Source organism: Bos taurus, chromosome 8 (assembly GCF_002263795.3).
Source record: "Bos taurus isolate L1 Dominette 01449 registration number 42190680 breed Hereford chromosome 8, ARS-UCD2.0, whole genome shotgun sequence".
NCBI lineage: Eukaryota > Metazoa > Chordata > Mammalia > Artiodactyla > Bovidae > Bos > Bos taurus.
In genome coordinates this window covers 38,450,799-38,470,605 of record NC_037335.1, presented here as the reverse complement: position 1 = coordinate 38,470,605, position 19,807 = coordinate 38,450,799, and positions in this window count along the sequence as shown.

Genomic DNA, 19,807 nt, shown 5'->3' with positions numbered 1-19,807 from the left:
ATTTTACAATATAAACAAATATCAAATCATTATAAAGCACACTTAGAACTAATATAATGTTATGTCAATTATATCTCATTTTAAAAAGATTCCAGTAGATTAAACTCTTTGCAACAGTAACCATCTGTCATATAAGTGCCTTTGTTCCTAGAAAGAATTAAGTTACATGATATTGATGATTTAACACAACTCCATCACCAGTTCAGAACCACTCGACTGATGCTCAGCAATTTATCTTTTCAGATTAAAGTTTGGAACTCATACACATTTAACATTTAGCATTAGTCACCTTTGTTTTTTCATATTAAACTTTAACAGGTGTTGGCTCACTTTGGCCAAACCTGCTAGTCTTCTAAGGATGCCTCTCTCCTGCAGACTCCTTATTGCTCCTCTACCTGAAACGTTCATTCCTACCAGTCTATTTTTTCACATCTGATATATCTTCTTGATTCTTTTCTATCAATGTCTTTCCCATGCTTCCTTCAAAATCCAGTTGTCTCCATCATCTTATTATCTTTTCAAGATTTATGGATGACTCTGACTGTAGTGACGAAGTTGACTGTATTCTGCCTAGCAATGTATGTATGCATAATTTATCTTCCATAAATGGGTGTAATACCATGAGGACATGTTCTTTTTTCTTTTAATCTTCCTTCTAGGACACACAGTGATCTATAACTAGGACAAGTTAATTTTATTCTGTTCTTATTTGTATCTTCATTTCAGGATTATAGCAAACTTTTGTCAGAACACATCTTTCAGAGAATATGCCAAACTTCTTTGTCCTATGTCATTCTCTTCTCAAACATCTGTTAATCACTTTGCCAACAAAGATCCATATAGTCAAACCTATTGTTTTTCCAGTAGTCATGTATGGAAGTGAGAGTTGGACCATGAAGAAGGCTGAGTGCCAAAGAATTGATGCTTTCTAACTGTGGTGCTGGAGAAGACTCTTGAGAGTCCCTTGGACTGCAAGGAGATCAAACCAGTCAATCCTAAAGGAAATCAACCCCGAGTAATCATTGGAAGGACTGATGCTGAAGCTGAAGCTCCAATACTTTGGCCACCTGACTTGAAGAGCCAACTCAGTGGAAAAGACCGTGATGCTAGGAAAGATTGAGGGCAAAAAGAGAAGTGGGTGACAGAGGATGAGATGGTTGGATGGCATCATCAACTCAATGGATATGAGTCTGATCTAACTGCAGGAGATAGTGAAGGACAGGGAAGCCTGGTGTGCTATAGTCCATGGGGTCACAAAGAGTTGGACAGGACTGCATGATGGAACAACAAATTAATTCTTTAGATCTTGGTAAAGTCTTCTCAAGTGTACCATATTACTGATGCAAAATACTCACACTGGGAAAACAGTTCCCACATGAACGGGGTAAGGGAGTGAATATTGATGGATAAAGCTAAAATGTTAGGCATGGAACATATCATTCAGGGTTTTATAAGTCATGTTAAAAATTTGGTTTTTACTCTATGTGCAAAGGGAATCCATCAAACTTTCGAGCAAGATGACGAGATTCAGTGGATTGGAAGGAAGGAAGGAAGAAAAGAAGTGGAGAGATTATTTGGAGAGCTATTACAATAATCCAAGTTTTTAAAATGATGTTTGGTTTAAGGTGATGGCAGTAGACAATGGCAGAGAAGGCAATGGCACCCCACTCCAGTACTCTTGCCTGGAAAATCCCATGGACGGAGGAGGCTGGTAGGCTGCAGTCCGTGGGGTCGCTAAGAATCGGACACGACTGAGCGACTTCACTTTCACTTTTCACTTTCATGCATTGGAGAAGGAAATGTCAACCCACTCCAGTATTCTTGCCTGGAGAATCCCAGGGACGGCGGAGCCTGGTGGGCTGCCATCTATGGGGTGGCACAAAGTCAAACACGACTGAAGCGACTTAGCAGCAGCAGCAGTAGACAATGGAATTAGTGCACAGATTGAAGATACATTTGAAAGATTTTAAACAGCACTTGGAGATGAACTGGATTGAGAACTGAAGGATGAAGTGATTTGGAAATGATTCAGTTTTCTGACTTGAGCAGAGATGCACAAAGGCACTGAGATGGCAAAACCTGAAGAGAAACAGATTCACAGATGAATGAACAAGTGCTTCATTTTGAATAGTTTGAGATGGTTAATGTACCCACATGTAGATACCAAAACAAGTTTCAATTCTGCAGCTCAGAGGCACTATTCACAGAGATAATCTGCATCATAGTTGTTTTCAGTCAGTTCAGTTCAGTTCATTCCAGTTGCTCAGTCGTGTCCTACTCTTTGCGACCCCATGAATCGCAGCACGCCAGGCCTCCCTGTCCATCACCAACTCCCGGAGTTCACTCAAACTCATGTCCATCGAGTCAGTGATGCCGTCCAGCCATCTCATCCTCTGTCGTCCCCTTCTCCTCCTGCCCCCAATCCCTCCCAGATCAGGGTCTTTTCCAATGAGTCAACTCTTCGCATGAGGTGGCCAAAGTATTGGAGTTTCAGCTTTAGCATCATTCCTTCCAAAGAACACCCAGGGCTGATCTCCTTCAAAATGGACTGGTTGGATCTCCTTGCAGTCCAAGGGACTCTCAAGAGTCTTCTCCAACACCACAGTTCAAAACCATCAATTCTTCGGCGCTCAGCTTTCTTCACAGAACAACTCTCACATCCATACATGACCACTGGAAAAACCATAGCCTTGACTAGACAGACCTTTGTTGGCAAAGTAATATCTCTGCTTTTCAATATGCTATCTAGGTTGGTCATAACTTTCCTTCCAAGGAGTAAGCGTCTTTTAATTTCATGGCTGCAGTCACCATCTGCAGTGATTTTGGAGCCTAGAAAAATAAAGTCAGCCACTGTTTCCACTGTTTCCCATCTATTTGCCATGAAGTGATGGGACCAGATGCCATCATCTTTGTTTTCTGAATGTTGAGCTTTAAGCCAACTTTTTTACTCTCCTCTTTCACTTTCATCAAGAGGCTTTTTAGTTCCTCTTCACTTTCTGCCATAAGGGTGGTGTCATCTGCATATCTGAGGATTTTGATATTTCTCCTGGCAATCTTGACTCCAGCTTGTGTTTCTTCCAGCCCAGCGTTTCTCATGATGTACTCTGCATAGAAGTTAAATAAGCAGGGTGACAATATACAGCCTTGACGTACTCCTTTTCCTATTTGGAACCAGTCTGTTGTTCCAAGTTCAGCTCTAACTGTTGCTTCCTGACCTGCATACAGGTTTCTCAAGAGGCAGGTCAGGTGGTCTGGTATTCCCGTCTCTTTCAGAATTTTTCACAGTTTATTGTGATCCACACCGTGAAAGGCTTTGGCATAGTCAATAAAGAAGAAATAGATGTTTTTCTGGAACTCTCTTGCTTTTTCCATGATCCAGCGGATGTTGGCAATTTGATCTCTGGTTCCTCTGCCTTTTCTAAAACCAGCTTGAACATCTGGAAGTTCACGTTTCACAAATTGCTGAAGCCTGGCTTGGAGAATTTTGAGCATTACTTTGTTAGCTTGTGAGATGAGTGCGATTGTGTGGTAGTTTGAACATTCTACAGCATTGCCTTTCTTTGGGATTGGAATGAAAACTGACCTCTGCCAGTCCTGTGGCCACTGCTGAGTTTTCCAAATTTGCTGGCATATTGATTGCAGCACTTTCACAGCATCATCTTTCAGGATTTGAAATAGCTCAACTGGGATTCCATCACCTCCACTAGCTTTGTTCGTAGTGATGCTTTCTAAGGCCCACTTGACTTCACATTCCAGGATGTCTGGCTCTAGGTGAGTAATCACACCATCGTGATTATCTTGGTCGTGAAGCTCTTTTTTGTACAGTTCTTCTGTGTATTCTTGCCACCTCTTCTTAATATCTTCTGCTTCAGTTAGGTCCATACCATTTCTGTCCTTTATCGAGCCCATCTTTGCATGAAATGTTCCCTTGGTATCTCTGATTTTCTTGAAGAGATCTCTAGTCTTTCCCATTCTGTTGTTTTCCTCTATTTCTTTGCATTGATCTCTGAGGAAGGCTTTCTTATCTCTCCTTGCTGTTCTTTGGAACTCTGCATTCAGATGCTTATATCTTTCCTTTTCTCCTTTGCTTTTTGCTTCTCTTCTTTTCACAGCTATTTGTAAGGCCTCCCCAGACAACCATTTTGCTTTTTTGGATTTCTTTTCCATGGGGATGGTCTTGATACCTGTCTCCTGTACAATAGCACGAACCTTCGTCCATAGTTCATCAGGTATTCTGTCTATCAGATCTAGTCCCTTAAATCTATTTCTCACTTCCACTGTATAATCATAAGGGGCTTGATTTACTGTTACCTAATTCTGTTTTCAGTAAGAGAGCAATTTCATCACTGTATCTTCTAGATTTAGTCGCCACAAAATTGCAGCTTAAATCCTAGCATAAGCTTGGCAGTATGGAAACTCTTTTTAAAGACTTGTTATAAAAACACTTATTAAGCAAACTTCAACAAATGAAATGGATCACTGAGCTCATGAACCCAAGGGCCTTCAAATTAAGGTTGATTATGCACCCACCGATGTGCTAGGCTACATGCTTTACATACATTATCATATTCTGCAAAGTGGTTCTGTTACTCTGCCTAGTTTACAAATGAAGAAACCAAGGCTTAGAAAGATTAAGGCATTTTCTTAATGATATTTGGCATCACAGCTTAGTGACTAATAAAGCTAGGACTAGAAGTCAAGTTTATCTGAACTCTTCGATCTTTCATTGTTTTCTTGGAGGTCATTTTATGCAACATGACCACCCAAAATGTCAGCAGCAGCATTTTCTTTTCCTAGAATATGAAATACTACTTCCCTCCCCAGTCCCAAGTCTCCTTTTTCTCTACTAGATTTCCTCCCCAACCCTTTTCCTTCTCTCTCCTCTTACTTTCATTTGGAAAAAAAACCAAACAATTCCTATCTGAGTGATGGATGAGGAAGGATGCTGCTGCTACTGCTAAGTCACTTCAGTTGTGTCTGACTCTGTGCGACCCCATAGACAGCAGCCCACCAGGCTCCCCCGTCCCTGGGATTCTCCAGGCAAGAACACTGGAGTGGGTTGCCATTTCCTTCTCCAATGCATGAAAGTGAAAAGTGAAAGTGAAGGCACTCAGTCGTATCCGACTCTTCGAGACCCTATGGACTGCAGCCTACCAGGCTCCTCTGTCCATGGGATTTTCCAGGCAAGAGTACTGGAGTGGGGTGCCATTGCCTTGGGTAAGAATCAAATATTCCAATGATACTGGTTAATTTTGGCTTTCTCGAGGCACTGTTAAATATGCTACTAACTGAGAGCTACAGAGAGAAAATAGTCACTCTGGTCTGGTACTGGAATAAAACTCATTTGCCTTCATTATAAAACCATTATGATTTGATGGATGGGGTATGAACTATTGTTACAACAGCTGTTATATTCATTAGTTACTCAAGTAGACTATGAGGAAAGGACATTCTGCTTTTGCAAAACAACTTACCACACCCTTCATATGGTTTCATTTTACTGTGTGTAAGTCAGTCTCAAAGTTAATACAAAGTAAGTATACAAATGGCATCACTGACTCGATGGATGTGAGTCTGGGTGAACTCCGGGAGTTGGTGATGGACAGGGAGGCCTGGCGTGTGGCGATTCATGGGGTCACAAAGAGTTGGACACGACTGAGCCACTGAACTGAACTGAACTGAAGTATACAAATTAGAGACAGCCAAAATTGACTTCAATGTTGGTCTTGAAATTGTCTTTTAAAGTATTTTCTTGTATATTCTCCCTCTAGACTTTCCAGAATACCAGTGTTCAATTTGGCAAATTATTCCTCTCACATAGCCAATTGTTGACACCATACTCTTTATACCTAAAGACCTATGAATTATTTTTTAAATGAAAGGAAAAAAGAACATAATGGACTATGTTAACACTTCCTGGATTTAAGAAGTAATTTGAGCTATTGTGAATCTTCCTGTTGTATGGTATAGCAGACACTGCTCATGATCTACATAACATGTGGGATAGTCAAGACCATTCCTCCTCTTAGTTCATGAATAATGAGGCTTATCATTTTCAAAAGACATCTGAAGTGTTTTCTGCTTTTCACTGTTACAAGCTGCACTGCTGTTAATATTCCTATACTTTCTTTATACGTCTTCCAGGGCAAATGTGCAAAAATTTCTCTTTAAGAGTGGGACTGATGAATCATGGGGTATTATATTACTTTTCTTTAATTTCAAAGTGGTTATACCAATTTACATCCCCATCCACAGTCTAAGTATTCCTCTTATTTCACATTCTAACCAAAACTACTTATTGTTACCTTTTTATTTTTGCAAGTCTCATGGGTAAAATGACATGGTACTATGTTATGATTTTAATTTGTATTTCCTTAACTACTGAGGTAGAACATTCTTTAATAGGTTAATTTGTTATGCAGCTTTCTGTTTCTGTGAAATGCTTTTTGAGCTTTTTCCTGTTTCTTTATGAACTTTTTTCTAACTTAAATGTAGAACTTATGTATATATCCTGGATACTGACTTTTTGTCGGTTTTATCAGTTGCCAACGTCTTCTTCCAATTAGTGCCCTATATTAGTAATTTCTCTTTGTGCTGTCTTTGGTAAAGGGAAATTCTTAATTTTAACATAGCTGAGTTTATGCACCTTTTTTGATTTATGTTTTCTGTATTTTTTAAAGAAATCCTTCCCTACTCCATATCATCCACATCATTAAGACATTTTTCTATACTGTTTCTAACAATTTCATAATTTTGCTCTTCATGTTGAAATCTGAATGCATCTACAGCCTATTTTTGCCATGTGGATAATCGATTTTCCCAGTATCATTTCTTTAAACATTCATTCTTTCCTTCACTTATTTGCTGTAAGGTTTCATATACACTGTAAGTTTTCATATTTACATGGACCAGTTTCTTATGCCTCTATTCTGTCCCATTACTCTATTTGTCTGTCTTGATATCTAATAGCATTTTGGTACAGCAGGTCCCCCAATCTAATACTTCTTCAAGAATGACATGTATTCTTATAGTTCTTTGCATTTCCACATGAATTTTAGAATTGATTCATCAGGTTTAAATACACAATTGGGGGACTTCCCTGATGGTTCAACAGTTAAGAATCTGCCTTTGAATGCAGGAGACACAGGTTCGATCCCTGGTTGGGAACTAAGAGCCCACATTCTACAGGGCAACTAAGCCCACGCGCTGCAACTACTGAGTCTGTGCACTCTTGAGCCTGTGCTCCACAATAAGAGAAGCCTGGGCACTGCAACTACAGAAAGATTGTGTACCACGACCAAGACCCATTTAGCCAAAATAAAAAGTAAAATAAAGTCTTTTTAAATTATAAATAAATGAATAAACAGTTGAGACTTTTGATTGAAATTGCACTGAATCTGCTGATCACTTGGAACAAGGTAAATATTTACAATAACACATCTTCTAATCCATGAATGTGATTTATTTCTCCATTTAGGTATTTTCTAATGTCTTTTGGTAATGTTTTATAATTTATGCCAAAACTTATTTGGACACACCTTGTTAGGTTTGCTCCAGAACTTAACATTTCTTAATTTTATTGTAAATTTTATTAAAGCATACTTTTTGTTGCTATTGTATAGAAATGTAATTTTTTTTGGCATATTTATATTGTGCCTAATAGGCTTGCTAAACTTTCTTATTAATTCTAGTAATTTATCTGTTGATTTTCCAATCTTTATACATTTTATTCTTTTTTCTTGCTATATCACACTGGCTAGAACCTTCAGTACCATATTAAAAGAAAGCAGATGATAGACACTCTTCTTGTTCCTAATCTAAAAGCAAATTCTTTCAACATTTCAACACTGAATTATGCCTATATCTAAAGCTGAATAAATCATACTGCTCAGCAGTAAACCAGTTGCTCGAGATCATAAAGCCTTTAAGTGATAACTCCAGGATTCAACATTAATCCAAGACCCATGTTTTTTGTTTTTTTTTTTAATCAATTTGTGTCAGTGGCCAAAAATTTAACCAGAGAGACTTAAATTAGGCAGAAGCAAGGGGATACATTTGTATTTAAGACAATCTAACCCAAAGTAAACATTAAAAATAAAAGCCTTAGAGCTTTGCTAAAACTTCAGAAAATTCTGGTTATCATTCTGAGGTTCAAACATTGACATAATCCTTAAAATGTCCTGATAGTTCCTTGCTTCTCACAAGGATAAAGTCCCAATTCTTAGCAGAATACCCTTCCAGATTCACTTCTAGCTACCTTATCCCCAAACACCTTCAACACGGCACGATCCACTATTCTCTAAACCTGTCATACATTTTCATCTCCTGTGACTTTGAGCACTCAGTCCTACCTGTTCTACAATTAAGAATCTTAACCATTAATTAATTCATTCATTCAACCAACAAATACTTACCAAGAGCCTTGAATATGGAAAAAGTTGTGGTAAACACTGAGGATATAATGGTGCAGGAAACAGAAAAGTCCCTGGATTTGTCAAGGCTTTAGAAAATAGGAAATAGTGAGAAAAGAACAGAAGACAGAATAGCAGTGTTCTAATTGTATTTCTGTTTGCTTTAATTGAATCTTTGATTTGTAAGCTGCGTTAACCATTCTGAAGGTGTCAAGTCTATTGAAACTTTCAACTGATTGGATAAGACTCACCCACCCATTAAAGTAGAGGACAATCTACTTTACTATGTTAACCTCATCCAAAATATACCCTAACAAAAACATCAAGAATAATGTTTGACCAAATACCTGGGCACCATGGCCCAACCAATCTGACATATAAAATTAACCATCACACTTATCCTTTCCTCTCTTTTCTACACTCTTGAATTATTTTTTTTAAAGGAGAACTTGAGTAGGAGAAGGGAGAGGGGGATAGAAAGAAAGTTTCAAGAATAGCCATCTGTTTTTTTCTCTTTTTCTGCAAGCTTAAGCTATGAGAAAGGTGTGGTTGAAGAAGGGCTCAATTGTTCAGTCTGTTTAACCCTGAAACCCCAACAAACAGCATTTGTCTTCATGCTCATCTCCCTCAGAAGCTCCAAGTACATGCATAAATTATCTGGCAAACGCTCCTACAGCTGGAGGAAAAAAAAATCTTATAGAGTAGTTATTTTCTTTCTCAGGAGAAAATAAATATAAAAATGTTTCAGATTTGGGGTTTATATTCACAAAAATGGCCCACATAGACTCCCCGTTCTGAAAGAAATTTAGTTTTAAATGTTAAATAATTAAATAACAGAAAATAATTCTTTAAAGTCATATAAAAATAATATAGGAAAGAAAGACATACTGAATGTAAAATGAGGTCCTTTTGGGGATATCAGAAGCAATAAGTATTTATTTTTCTAAATCTCTCTTCCACACAGATTGAAAAAGAGGTATCAAATAAAAAAATGTATCCTGCTTGCAAAATCATGTGAAATAGTTCCTTCAGGATAGGAATAAAGCTCTGTGAATCGACAGGGAAATATCAATAGATAAAACATTACAAGGGTGCAAATACACAAATCTGAATTCACCTTGGAATAGCTGAAGAGGCCATCATGAGAAGAGTCCACACTACCATCTAGCGGTTCATTTGAGGAAATGACATTTGTACCCTTTAATATGTTTCAATTGGGCTAAGACAATGCTCTAAACAGTCTTTTTTCAAAACCTGGAATCTGTTCTATTTTCAAAAAGTGGGGATCCAAATACCCCTCCTGCCTGTGTAGGAAAGCTCAGAGCAACACACAAGAGAGTGAGACAGAGAGAGGTTGAGAGAGAACTTTTTTTAGAAAGGGCTATAAATTTTCATGTAGTTATTGAAGGCACTGTATTAAATGTAGTAGTTGTTCAGGTGGAAGGACTGAAAAATAGTGGTATTAGTATGAAATTCGTGATACAAGAAAATGAGCAAATCACCTCCTGGAGAACCAGACACAGAAAAAGATCAAGGCCAACCTAAATTAGTAAGTTGTTACTTCTTTAAATGATAGTTACAGTAGAGATTCCATTACCTAGAGTCACCAAAGCAGATATTGCTATCTGGATGTTCACATGTTACATAAATCCCATAGTTGCTAATATGTGTGTGTTCAGTCATGTCTGACTCTTTTGCAATCCCATGGACTATAGCCAGTCAGGCTCCTCTGTCTATGGGATTCTCCAGGCAACAATACTGGAGTGGGTTTCCATTTCCTACTCCAGGGATCTTCCCAACCCAGGGATGGAACCCAGGTCTCTTACATCTCCTGCATTGGCAGATGGATTCTTTACCACTGTGCCACCTGGGAAGCCCCTAGTTGTTATCACAATATTTTAGAAAAGCTGAGTATTTGGGGGGGAACTACCTAGACAGAAGGGACACAATTCTAAGACTTAAGGCCCAGGGACTTGACGGTTTTGGTCCTAATGGAAAGCAATAATAAAACCATAATTGTTATATTCGTGGTCACTTATTTCTCAAGGCCACTTCTTTCTGAAGAAGTGAGGATGAAATAAGCTATACAGGAATAAAATACCAATAATTGCACAGTCAGGAAAGGGATGTTCTTTTTCCAAGATCCAGGTGGAATACATGGCTCTTGGAGAAAAAGCATCCCTTTCCTATTATTATGGGGCTTCCCTGGCAGCTCAGTGGTTAAAGCATCTTCCTGGAAGGCGGGAGACCCGGGTTCAATCCCTGGGTTGGGAAGATTCCCCTGGAGAAGGAAATGGCAACCCACGCCAGTTCTCCTGCCTGGAGAATCCCATGGACGGAGGAGCCAGTCCTCCCATGGACGGAGGCTACAGTTCATGGGGTCGCAAACAGTCGGACACAACTGAGCGACTTCACTTTCCTATTATTAGGTGGTATCTCTACTATGCTGATACGTCCTACTCTGCACGATCTCCCATGTCTGAATCCGCTGTTGGCTTTCTCTCTGGCCTAATTTTGTCTCCCAAGTTTGAATTAATCTCTAGCACTTTGCTAGTAGTGTGAATCTGACTTGAGAAATCCATATGTATCAGGTAATCAATCAATTATATCTTCCAGAGCCTTCTGAGATGTTCCAATCTGGGGTAGTTAACTTCAATGCCTCGGTACATAACTCTCATTCTGGGATCATCTGTCATTATCAATCCTGGGAATTCCTTGACCTCATTTGTATCACCTGTTTCATGTACCCTATGTTTTACCCTTCCTTGTTTTGGTGGAGCATATCCTCCAGTAACTTTCTGGGAAAGGGTGCATGATAAATAAAATATGACACCTTGCATATATTAAAATGTCTTTATTCTATCTTCACAGGTGATTGATAATTTGGCTCGGTACAGAATTATGGGTTAAATCTCGAAGGCACTGTTCCATTGCCTTCCAGATTCCAGTGTTGCTTGTGAAAAATCTGGTCATTCTGATTTCTAGCCTCTTGTATTTCACACCTCCCTCTCTCTCTCTCTCTCTGCACCAATATTTGCTTTGAGTTCTGAAAATTCACAATGAAGTCCCTTATGAAATTAGATTGAAACTGATTTCTTTAGTTCTGGGGGATTTTCTTGAGTTACTGACAAATTTCTCCCCTCCATTTTTGCAGTTCTCTTTTTTGGAACCTAACGTTCGGCTGTTAAATCTGCTAGAATGACACATTAATGTTTTCTTTTCTTATTTTTCATTTCCCTTGTTTTCTGCTCTACATTCAGAGATGTTTTCCGTTTCATTGCCTAATTTTTATACTGAGTTTATCATTTTGGTTATCATATTTTTAGTTTTCAAGAGTTCTTTTTTATTCCTTAAATATTCCTTTTATAGTGTTCTCTTATTTCAAGATTACAGTATCTTATCTCTATGAAAATATTAATGATCATTTTTAAACTATTTTCCTTCTTCCTACATTGTCTCTGTTTTCTAAGTTATTACTTAGTTTGCATGCTTTGGTATTAATAGCTTCCTTTTGTGTACACAGCTTTCCTCAAATTTCTGATATTCTTTAGTTGTCTTCTCACAGTTAAGAGAGCAGAACTAAAAAGCTAATTGGATGTCCAGAGTACCTGGGTGCCATACGCTCACTGTGAGTTTCATCATTAGATATTTCAGAGAGTCTGTTTAACTGGGAATCTCCAATGCCAGTATGTGATAAAGTATGCCAAAAGTTGTTTGATAGCTAACCTGTTGACCATTCTTCCCTACACAGCTGCTAATAGAACACCATTTTGTTTTTCTTTGGAATGGTAAATTTCCTCAATCCAAGGTATGAAACATAGTCCTGTGGGAGCAGCTGCATAGCCTATAACACAGCTTCCAAAAGGCACAGCAATTCTTGGCCATGAGTTAGGCAAATGTCAGTACCAAAGGAGTACAATCTAGGAGTACAGAGCAGAGTGGAAATGGAAGGTATTCTCAAAGCCACAAAGGTTACTACATCATGATCCCAGACTATATCTACTCATTTGTAACAAGACTAAGGAAAGTGACAGGGGAGGGGGAGAGTCAAAGGAAGTTCAGTTCAGTTCAGTCACTCAGTCGTGTCTGACTCTTTGCGACCCCATGAACCACAGGACGCCAGGCCTCCCTGTCAACCACCAACTCCCAGAGTTCACTCAAACTCATGTCCATGGAGTCGGTGATGCCATGCAACCATCTCATCTGTTGTCATCTCCTTCTCCTCCTGCCCTCAATCTTTCCCAGCATCAGGGTCTTTTCAAATGAGTCTGCTCTTCACATCAGGTGGCCAAAGTATTGGAGTTTCAGCTTCAGCTTCAGTCCTTCCAATGAACACCAAGGACTAACCTCCTTTAGGATGGACTGGTTGGATCTCCTTGCAGTCCAAGGGACTCTCAAGAGTCATCTACAACACCACAGATCAAAAGCACCAATTCTTCGGCGCTCAGCTTTCTTTATAGTCCAACTCTCACATCCATACATGACTACTGGAAAAACCATAGCCTTGACTAGATGGCCCTTTGTTGACAAAGTAATATCTTTGCTTTTTAATATGCTGTCTAGGTTGGTCACAACTTTCCTTCCAAGGAGTAAGCGTCTTTTAATTTCATGGCTGCAGTCACCATCTGCAGTGATTTTGGAGCCCAAGAAAATAAAGTCTGTCACTGTTTCCCTATCTATTTGCCATGAAGTGATGGGACTGGATGCCATGATCTTAGTTTTCTGAATGTTGAGCTTTAAGCCAACTTTTTCACTCTCCTCTTTTACTTTCATCAAGAGGCTCTTTAGTTCTTCACTTTCTGTCATAAGGATGGTGTCATCTGCATATCTGGGGTTATTGATATTTTTCCCAGCAATCTTGATTTCAGCTTGTGTTTCATCCAGCTCAGTGTTTCTCATGATGTACTCTGCATGTACGTTAAATAAGCAGGGAGACAATATACAGCCTTGACATACTCCTTTTCCTATTGGGAACCAGTCTGTTGTTCCATGTCCAGTTCTAACTTTTGCTTCTTGACTTGTATACAGGTTTCTTAAGAGGCAGGTTAGGTGGTCTGGTATTCCCATCTCTTGAAGAATTGTCCACAGTTTATTGTGATCCACAATCAGAGGCTTTGACATAGTCAATAAAGCAGAAGTAGATGTTTTTCTGGAACTCTCTTGCTTTTTCTATGATCCAGCAGATGTTGGCAATTTCATCCCTGCTTCCTCTTCCTTTTCTAAAGCCAGCTTGAACATCTGGAAGTTCATGGTTCACGTATTGTTGAAGCCTAGCTTGGAGAATTTTGAGCATTACTTTACTAGCATGTGGGATGAGTGCAATTGTGCAGTAGTTTGAGCATTCTTTGGCATTGCCTTTCTTTGGGATTGGAATAAAAACTGACCTTTTCCAGTCCTGTGTAATGCAAAAAAAAGAAATCAGGTACCAAGCACACTGGGGAGCAAAACTGAAGCAAAACTTACCCTACAAATAAAGCCAAAATTAGGGGATGGAGGGAAAACTACAACAGGGGATTGTCTAGACAAGCTGGGCTCTTGTTGGAAAGCAAACACTAGGTTACTGATATTGTTGATTAGATTGCCATTTTCAGGGCTGACTCAGGAACTGGTGAGAGTTTGAGCCTAACAGATAAGATACATCATCTGCAGAGCTGGATAAAACACTGAGTGACAAAATAAGGCAGTAATAGACAACATAGGCTAAAGTAATATCTAAAAGATCCTAAAGAGAGTGAATGATTCACATAAGGACAACATGGTTAAAGTAAAAAAGAAAGGCTCAGGTTTGACAATTAGTTATGTATACCATTATAACAATACCTACTGTAAAATATGAAAATACTTCCATGCTAGTTTGCAAGCAGCAGTTGCAATGAGCCTTCAAAGTGTCCCCCTCTCCTCACCCCTCTCCCTCACTGACATCCCCAGTGGCAGATCATCTCATGACTCAGCATATAAACAGCACAGCAGAAGGTCTTCTGGACCCTATTCCAGCCACTCTCCATTCTGTTTATCCATGCTCATGCATCATCAGTTATTAAATAATTTGCTATATTCCTGGGAGGCTTAACCTGAATTATGAATGTAAAAATGTGTATCTGTCTGATGTATCAAATTGTATGCAAATGAACAAGTTCATAAATGTTTTTGTATGAGCAACCCAACTGTTTAGTACCTTTATGCATGTCAATGCAAAGATATTCTAAGAGGTTATGGAAAGAATTTTCATCAATAGAGGAGTCTTCCTCACAATGATATGGGAAACTTCAAGGTTTTCTGGTCTATACAGCTGTCTTTTATAACCCTTCTGAGTCTATGAGACATCTGTAGTACTTACCAATATAACAAGGTCCAGTAAAACACTTTCAACTTTAAGATACAAATTCAACTCTGGACTTCTGTTAAAACTCCACATCCTCTGATGATTTCACCAAAATAAGAATAGAAGGAATTACATACTTTTAAGGCACAAGCCATAAGGACAAAGAGAGAGAGGAGACAATCACCACAAACATGAAGAAAGCAGAGGGAAGAGTAGTAACTTGCTTGGAAGACAAATCCTAAGCTGGTAGTGGAGAAAGTCAAGAATCAAAGCAAGTTACATTGCATGACTACCAAAGGTTTAAGAAGTGGCAGTACCAGCTGTCTCTGGAAGTAGAACAAGGAGGGTGGTGGAATGAAAATGGGACTAAAAACATGAAGACAGGTTGAAAATTCAGTTAAGGAGTTAGACTTCCTACAACCCCTCCCCCAACTGTGGTCAAGCAACTATGTCAAAATCATCACAAAATACTGAAAGTTTACTGTCTGGAAAGGGTAAAATAGGGTTTTTGTATTGAAGGCACAAATGAGAGCAAAGATTTTGTACTCAAACTGGGAGATAATTTTGCAAAACAACAAAGCCACAGATGGCCAATGAAGATCTTTCTTAAGTTCAACTAGTAATTAAAGTAATATAAATTAAACAGTAAAATGTAATTTTTCCCTATTAAATTGGCAGACTAATGATATGACCTAGTGTTAATGAGAACACAGGAAAATAAACTCTCTTACATTCTGCTGATGGAGTGTTAATTGTTATAAGTTTTTCTGATTTATATATATATATATTTATATATATCAGGTCACTTATTCATTCTTTTACCTCAATTATTCTGCTATTGATTCCTTCAAGAATATTTTTCATTTCATACATTGTATTGTCCATCTCTGTTTGTTCTTTAGTTCTTCTAGGTCTCTGTTAAACATTTCTTTCACCTTTTTGATCCTTGCCTCCATTCTTTTTCTGAGATCCTGGATCATCTTCACTATCATTATTCTGAATTCTTTTTCTGGAAGGTTGCCTATCTCCACTTCACATAGTTGTTCTTCTGGGGTTTTACCTTGTCACTTAATCTGGAATACATTCCACTGCTGTTCCATTTTGTCTAACTTTCTGTGATTGGGGTTTTGGTTCCACAAGAATTGTAATTCTTCATGTTTGTGCTCTGTGCCCTCTGGTGGATGAGGCTAAGAGACTTGTGCAGGTATCCTGATGGGAGGGACTGGTGGTGGGTAGAGTTGGATCTTGTCCCTCTGGTGGGCAGGGCCATGCTCAATAAGACTTTAGTCTGCTTGTCTTCTGATGAGTGGAGCTGTGATTCCTCCAAGTTGCTTGCTTGGTCTGAGGCTTTCCAGCACTGGAGACTACAGGCTGTTGGGAGGGCTCACACTAAAGAGTACATTGCAGAACCACTGCTGCCAGTGTCTTTGTCCCTACAGTGAACCACAGCTGACCCTGCCTTATCAGGAGACTCTCCAATACAAGCAGGTAGGTCTAGCCCAGTCTGCTTTTTCCCCTGGGGCCTGGTGCTCACAGGTCCTTGTGCATGCCCTCCAAGGGCAAAGTTTCTATTTCCCCCAGTCCTGTGTAATTCCTGTAAATAAACTCCACTGGTCTTCAAAGCCAGCTTCTCTGGGGGCTTCTTCTCCTATTGTCAGACCCCCAGGCTGGGAAGCCTGATGTGTGGCTCAGAACTTTCACTCCAGGGGAAAAACTTCTGCGGCATATTTGAAAAAGAATAGATACATCTGTATGTATAACTGAATCACTTTGCTGTACCCCTGAAACTAGCATAACACTATTAATTAACTATACTACAATATAAAGTAAAAAGTTTTAAAAAAAAAGAAAGAAAATAGCCACATAGGATCCTGGGGTAGGGGTGGGAAGCAGGTAGGGTAGGGTAGGGTAAGGATAGGAGATTTCCCATTGCATATCTTTTAGTATCTTTTGAATTCTGTGTCTTGTGAGTGATTTACATATTCTCCCATCACCACACATACACACAAAAAAACAATTTTTAAAATAAAAATGTTTTTAAAGTATTTTAAAATCATAATAAAAGAATGTATATTTAATGACATGGAAAACGTTCATGATAAACTGATAAGAGAAGATAACAGGTTATAAAACAGAAATGTATATATAATCCAAATCTAGTAATCATATATGCACAGAGGGAAAGAAGCCTGGCAGGGTATAATGAAAACTTTTCTTTTGCAGCTAGAAAGAATTGTTAGCTTTAAATGGATATTATATATAGCTATAAAAAAGACATAACAAAATAAACACATAACAACATAAATAAATCTGACGTAAATTTAAATAAAAGAAGTCACACACACACAAAAGTGTTTATTACATGATTCCATTTATAGACTGTTCAAGAAGAGGCAGAATTCATGTTAACAGAGGCCAGACTGGTGACTATCTCTGTGGGAAGAATGGCTGTGACTGGAAAGGGGCATGAGATAGTCTTCTAGAGTGTCAGAAATACTCCATGTCTTGATCTGGGGGGATGTTACATAGTTGTGTCCATATGTACAATTATCTTGAGATATACACTCAAGACTTGACCACTTTATATATGTTATGTCTCAATTTTTAAAATTAAGCCTGGAAGGATATGTGTGTGCATGTGTGCATGCTCGGTCGCTTCAATCATGTCCGAGTCTTTGCAACCCCATAGACTATAAAGCCTGCCAGGCTCCTCTGTCCATAGGATTTCTCAGGCAAAAATACTGGAGCAAGTTGCCATTTCCCTCTCCAACTATGAGAGTTATATATACCATATCTCAAGAGAAAAATAATACGGATGTTCCAGGTAACATGAAATGGTAAAGAGGTTGAACTTTGGAGTCAGATAGACCTAGGTTTGAATTCCAGCTCTGCCACTTATCAGCTCTGTGAATTTGGGCAAGTTATCCAACCTCTCGCTCTGTCTCAGATTTCTCATCTGTAAAAATGGGAAAAATAAGAGTACTGATATCACAGGATTATTGTAAGTATCAAACAAGATAAAGTAGGTGAAGTGCTTAAAAGAGTAAGTGAGTAATAGTTAGTAGGTATTGTATTCAGGAAAAATTTCTCTGCTGCTATAAGTAAACACAGAAATTCTTTTTTTTTGATCCAACACAGGAGCATGCCCATGCCTGAGCACCCACTTGCACACACACATGCATGCATACACATACGCACACAGACACATACACACAGATTCTCTACAAATGCCTCTATTCTATTGGCCAAAATTACCAAGAAATAAAGCAAAAAGAAAAGAGACTAACAGCCAGAATTACACCATTTCCAGGGAAAATATAAAGTATTAGACAAAAATATTTTAAAGTATGCATATTTCAATTTGCATAAAACATTCTGTGAAGTTTCCAATGGGATTTTCAAAAATTCTAACATCAAAAGAACATATTTCAATATTCATCATCAGTTTTCAAAATTATCACTTGGGAATAAACAACAACGTCTTACTGTATAGCACAGAGGACTATATTCAGTCTCCTGTGATAAACCATAATGGAAAAGAATATTTTAAAAAGAATGTATGATTGAATCACTTTGCTGTACAGCAGAAATTAACACAATACTGTAAATCAACTATTCTTGTTTAGTCGCTAAGTCGTGTCCCCATGGATTGCAACCCCATGGATTATTTCAATTCAAAAATATGTTTAATTCTCACTGAGAATTTCAAATAGGAAATTGGAAAATGCATCAGAAAATGGACATGCAAGTTTTGTAAATGCAATTGACTTCCCTTATTGGAGATATTCAGATCAACCATTAACTATGTGGTGAAAAGGTAAATAAATCTTCATTTGTATACTAATAAAAGCTGAAATAAACCCTGTAATTCTTTTGCTTGGGCCAAAGGGAAGAAAAGAGTAATAACTCTTTTTCATAGATTTTTAATCAGAACTGCACTCCTGGCCTGGGAAACAGAAATATATCAGTGGATCAATGACTAAAAGAACCAGTATTCTGAAGAAAAATTTCAAATTGTGAATGAACATAGCACAAGTTTAGTAACTAAATTATACAAACAAAATGAGAATAAAAATCTTTCAAAGGAGTGCCCTGTGAAGTATTTTTGTTGGCAGACAATGCAAATTTTAAAGCAATGTACAATATTTTAGGGATAATTCAAAACTCTAAGAAATAAAAAGACAAAGATCTTCCCATGTTCAAAGTTTAAAAACCAGGTTATTTGTGATTTTTGTTTTACCACTGAGCACCAATAATTTAATTTCTGAGGGTGAGAGAGACCAGAGGACACATTAATGGAAATACACAAATCTCACGTTAGTCAATAATATCAAAAAATAGTCAAAACTGATACTGAAAGGTTGTTGCTGAGCCATGAAAAATGCCAGGATTCTTGGCCTCCAGAGGAGGATTCAATCCGGGGCCAGTGACTAGGCTTGATTGCTCAGAGCTTTTGTGTAATAAAGTTTTATTAAAGTATAAAAGAGACAGACAAAGCTTCTGACATAGACGTCAGAAGAGGGCAGAGTGTCCCCCTTCTAGTCTTTAGCCGGATGTTTTATGTCTGTTAGAAAGCTGTTAATCAGATAAGAGAGACACCTCAAGGCTGAGGGAGTTTCACCAAACCCCTCTCCCACAATATGCATTTTTGAGATAGGATGGCATGAGGTGTGTCATCCCCCAGCCATAAAACAATTGATATGAACACTGGTTTGTTGAGCTATTATCAGCCCAAGGTTTGAGAAAAGAAAAAAAGTTAGTCTTAGGTGGAATCATTTTGAAGAAAGGCAAATTCCAAAGCAAATACGCAGTTTCATTAACATAGCTTAATAAAAACATTTCCGTAAGAAAAATGCATTGGTTAGTTCAAGGTTTAAGAAAAGTTAAGTTCAGGTGGAACCAGGTGTCGCCATGGCAACACAGAATTTTAAGAGAAACTTCCTTTTAATTTTGTATGGAGAAGGAAAAAAATCTGACACTTGTTTGTTTCCTCCTGCTGCTTAAGGGAGAGATAATAAATGTCTGACACTTGCAGCCTATTTCCTCCATTTGGAGACCCCTGGCCTTCCTGCCT